Source organism: Elephas maximus, chromosome 3 (genome assembly GCF_024166365.1).
Source record: "Elephas maximus indicus isolate mEleMax1 chromosome 3, mEleMax1 primary haplotype, whole genome shotgun sequence".
Taxonomy (NCBI): domain Eukaryota; kingdom Metazoa; phylum Chordata; class Mammalia; order Proboscidea; family Elephantidae; genus Elephas; species Elephas maximus.
This window is the reverse complement of record NC_064821.1, coordinates 161,392,490-161,398,119: the sequence shown is the minus strand read 5'-3', so window position 1 is coordinate 161,398,119 and position 5,630 is coordinate 161,392,490.

The following is a 5,630-nucleotide window of genomic DNA, read 5'->3' as shown; positions in this document are numbered from 1 at the left end:
TTTATTCCCAGGACTTGGCATATCCAAAGCACTCCTAAATCTTTGTTGAATGAATAGATGTTGTTTGCTTTCCAGGTCTTCCTTTGTAATGTGGTCTCACTCTACCCAACCCTTTTTTCCTTTTTCTTCTTAGCACATACAGTATATTCCAGTTAAACTGAAATTTGAGTAGCTCTTTGGACCTCTCCTCATCCTCCTGCAACATCGTGGTAGTCATTATTTCCCTGTCTTTGCTCATGCTGATCCTCCATTGAAATGATTTTTCTCAAAATATTTCTTAGATCAAGTCTTGCCTCCTTTAAGAAAGCATCACAAATTATTCTAGCCAACCCTAACAACTTTATTTCTCTATAATTATTTCATGTGCCCTAAGGTCCCTGAGTGGCGCAGTTTTTGCTACACTACTAACCTAGAGGTTGTTAGTTCAAATTCACCCAGCAGCAGCATGGAAGAAAAGCCTGGTGATCTGCTTCCATAAAGAGTGCAGCCAAGAAAACTCTATGGAGTGCTTCTACTCTGTAACATGTGGGGTTGCCATGAGATGAAATTGACTTGACTGCAATGTTTTTTGTTTTCCGCAATGTGTTCTAAGTAAGTACATGCTTAAGAGAAGTATCCCTAGGCATTGAATTCTGTTTCTCTCTTGCTTCTACCGTGCCTAGTGCCTAGGTCAGTGCCAGGCACAAAGTAGAACACAAGACTTAGTATCTCGTTGGCTGATTGCTGGAGGCCCTGGACTTGAGCACAGAAAAGGCAGTCTCCTCACGCAGTGAACTTCCATGCACACTCTCCAAGGGCTCTCGTCTTTAATATCTGCCTTCCTTGGCAGCTTCTTGCACATAGTAGGTAGTGAAGGGTTTAGAGTCAAACCGTGGCTCTCATTGTATGATCTTGGGTAATCTACTTAACTTCAGTTAACCTCAGCATACTCATAAATAATAATTAAGAAATTATAATAACTCTCCCATAAGGTTGTTGAGAGGGTAAGGTGACATTGTGTGTGAACAGAGCTTTATAAACTGTAAAGTGCTTGGTAAATATTAGTTTATTGGAGCTCAAGAAAATATGCTTGAATGATGTGTTAGAGAATTACTCATCATTCCATGTGTTGACTCTGGATGAAGAGCCTCTGAAATGTGATAGAAAATGCATAGGCTACAAGCCACCACATTTTTATTTGCTGTGCTCTTTTCAAAGGTCCTTCATAAAGTGTAATTTCTAACTTTCTACTTTCTGCATTTTAATTAGCTTGCGATGTTTTCTCCAGCTATCTTCACCGTCTTAATAAACACTTAAGACAGATTTTCTCCCACACGTCTGTCCATTTTTTGTACTGTGGGGGCTTGTGCATTGCTGTGATGCTGGAAGCTATGCCACTGGCATACAAATACCAGCACAGTCACCCATGGAGGACAGGTTTCAACTGAGCTTCCAGACTAATACAGGCTAGGAGGAAGGACCCAGTGTTCTACTTCTGAAAAGAATTAGCCAATGAAAAACCTTATGAATAGCAGCAAAACATTGTCTGATATGGTGCCGAAAAATGAGCCCCTCAGGTTGGAAGGTACTCAAAATACGACTGAGGAAGAGCTACCTCCTCAAAATAGAGTAGACTTTAATAACATGGATGGAGTCAAGCTTTCAGGACTTTCATTTGCTGATAAGGCATGACTCAAAATGAGAAGAAACAGCTGCAAACATCCCTTAATCATTGGAATGTGACTGTATGAAGTATGGATCTAGGAAAATTGGAAATTATCAGAAATGAAATGGAATGCATAAACATCAATATCCTCAGCATTAGTGAGCTGAAATGGACTGGTATTGGCCATTTTGAATTGGACAATCATATAGCCTATTATGCCAGGAATGAAAACACGAAGAGGAATAGCATTGCATTCATCACCAAAAAGAACATTTCAAGATCTATCCTGATGTACAATGCTGTCAGTGACATGATAATAACCGTATGCCTAGAAGGAAGACCAGTTGATGTGACTATTATTCAATTACACACCAACCACTAAGGCCAAAAATGAAGAAATAGAAGATTTTTCACCAACTTCTGCAGTCTAAAATTGACTGAACATGAGATAAGGATGCATTGATAATTACTGGTGATAGGAATCTGAAAGTCGAAAACAAAGAAGGGTTAGTAGGTGGAAAATATGGCCTTGGTGATAGAAACGGTGCTGGAGATCACATGATAGAATTTTGCAAGACAAAGGACTTCTTCATTGCAAATACCTTTTTTCATACGCATAAATAGTGACTATACGCCTGGACCTCGCCAGATGGAATACACAGGAATCAAATCAACTACATCTGTGGAAAGAGACGATGGAAAAGCTCAATATCATCAGTCAGAACAAGGCCAGAGGCTGACTGTGGAACAGTTGCTCTCTGCAAGTTCAACCTGAAACTGAACAAAATTACATGTCCATGAGGCCAAAATACAACCTTGAGTATATCCCACCTGGATTTAGAGACCATCTCAAGGAATAGATTTGATGCATTGAACAATAATGACTGAAGACCAGAAGAGTTGTGGAATGACATCAAGAATATCATACATGAAGAAAGCAAGAGGTAAATAAAAAGACAGAAAAGAAAGACCAAAAGGATGTCAGAAGAGGCTCTAAAAACTTGTTCTTGAACATGGAGTAGCTAAAGAGAACAGAAGACATGATGAAGTAAAGAGCTCAACAGAAGATTTCAAAGAGTGGCTCAAGAAGACAAAGTATTGAAATGAAATGTGCAAAGACCTGAAGTTAGAAAACCAAAAAGGACAAATATGCTCAGCATTTCTCAAGCTGAAAGAACTGAAGAAAAATTCAAGCCTCGAGTTGCAATAGTGAGGGATTCTATGGGGAAAATATTAAATGACCCAAGTAGCATCAAAAGAAGATGGAAGGAATATACAGAGTCACTATACTAAAAAGAATTGGTCAACGTTCAACCATTTCAGGAGGTAGCATATGGTCAGGAACTGATGGTACTGAAGGAAGAAGTCCAAGCTGCACTGAACACATTGGAAAAAAAACAAAGCTCCAGGAATTGATGGAACACCAATTGGGATGTTTCAATAAATGGATGCAGTGCCGGATTTGCTCACTTGTCTATGCCAAGAAATTTCGAGGACAGCTACCTGGCCAATGAACTGAAAGAGATGTAAATTTATGCCTATTCCCAAGAAAAGTGATCCAACTAAATGCAGAAATTATCAAACAATATCATTAATATCACATGCAAGTAAAATTTTGCTGAAGATCTTTCAAAATGGCTGCAGCAGTATCGACAGGGAACTGCCAGAAATTCAAGCCTGACTCAGAAGAGAATGTGGAACAAGGGATATCATTGCTGATGTCAGATAGATCCTGGCTGAAAGCAGAGAATACCAGAAGGATGTTTACCTGTGTTTTATTGTCAGTGCAAAGCCATTTGACTGTGTAGACCATAACAAATTATGGATAACATTGAGAAGAATGGGAATTCCAGAACACTTAGCTGTGCTCATACGGAACCTGTACATAAATCAAGAGGCAATTGTTCAAACAGAATAAGGGGATACTGCATGGTTTAAAGTCAGGGAAGTGTGCATCACGGTTGTATCCTCTTCAATCTGTATGCTGAGCAAATAATCTGAGGAGCTGGACTATATGAAGAAGATCTGGGCATCAGGATTCAGGAAAACTCATTAAAAACCTGTGATACGCACATGACACAACCTTGCTTGCTGAAAGTGAAGAGGACTTGAAGCACTTACTGATGAAGATCAAATACCACAGCTTTCAATGTAGATTACACCTCAACATAAAGAAAATAAAAATCTTCTCAACTGGACCAATGAATGACATCATGATAAATAGAGAAAAGACTGAAGTTGTCAAGAATTTCATTTTACTTGGATCTACAGTCAATACCCACGGAATCAACAGTCAAGAAATTAAATGACACGTTGCATTGGACAAATCTGCTGCAAAAGATCTCTTTAAAGTGTTGAAAAGCAAAGACACCACCTTGAAGACTAAGGTGTGTGTTATCCAAGCCATAGTATTTTCAATTGCCTCATATGAATGTGAAAGCTGGACTATGAATAAGGAAGACTAAAGAAGAATTGATACCTGAATTCTGGTGTTGGAGAAGAATATTGAATGTGCCATGGACTGCCAAAAGAAAGAACAAATCTGTCTTTGGAAGAAGTACAGTCAGAATGTTCCTTAGAAGCAAGGATGGAGAGACTTTGTCTCACATACTTTGGACATGTTATCAGGAGGTACCAGCCCCTGGAAAGGACACCATGCTTGGTAAAGTATAGGGTCATCGAAAAAGAGAAAGATCCTCAAGTAGATGGATTGACATAGTGGCTGTGACAATGGGCTTAAACATAAAAAGGATTGTGAGGCTGGCACAGGACTGGGCAGTGTTCTGTTCTGTTGTACATAGGGTCACTGTGAGTCAGAACCAACTCGACGGCACCTAACAGCAGCAACAAAAAGACAGCTTTTGCTGTTTATTTCTAGCTTCTTTTTTTCTTCCTGTCTTGGGTTATTTTAGATGGTCTGCCTATATTCTAAGTGAGGTTCACCATATTGGAAAAAAAAAAAAGCATTGCCATTGAGTTGATTCCAACTCATGGCAACCCCATGTGTGTCAGAGTAGAACTGCACTCCATAGGGTTTTCATTGGCTGGTATCTTACGAATCAGAAGCAGATTGACCGGCCTTTTTTTCACAGCACCACTGAGTGGATTCCAACTGCCAACGTTTTGGTTAGTACCTGAGTATAAACAAGTTTGTTCCACCAGGGACCTCACCATCTTGTAAGGAGTGCTATTTAAAAGTCGGCTTTTCTTATTCCATCTTCTGAATCCTCTGTGGAGATGCTCTGTAGGTTAATAGGGTGGGTTATCTTGTGGAATCTCCCTTACATCTCTTGTCTGGAAACTTTCTGCACCTCTTCTTCCCTGCTGTTGTTCCTGTGGTATATATTCCAATGTGAAGGGCCCCTTTGATGGTGAGACTAATTGCTGCACTGCATATGATAACTCCTTCTGATGTGGTGTTGGCAGAAGAGAAAGGCTGAGGGAGGCATGTGCCTAAGCAGCAGGTGGTGGCACTGGTCCAAGGAGAACTATCTAGACAATCTATGACAACAACACATGCCTGGCTCAGAATGTTTTTTCTCCTTTTATTATTTTGAGTAGCTTCAAGAATAGGGAAGAACTGGCAGAAAAGCCCAAGTGGGTAAGCTGTTCTACTCAGCATCAATAATGATCATCCCCTGGGATACATTCAATTTATTTCTGAGCTACAATGGAGGGTGTGGATGGTGTACATGTGTAAATTTCTTTCCTTTTGACCTAGTGATTTCAATTCTAGGTTGCAAACAAAATATACTTTCAGTGTTGTTCATTACAGAGTGTTTTATAGTAGCTTGGAAACACTGATGACATAGTGGTTAAGTGCTGTGACTGCTAACAAAAAGGCAGTTCGAATCCACCAGGTGCTTCTTGGAAACTCCATGGAGCAGTTCTACTCTGTCCCATAGGGTCGCTATGATTTGGGGAATTGACGGCAATGGGTTTTTGGTATAGTAGCTTAAAATGGAAGATAACCTAAAGTTCTAAC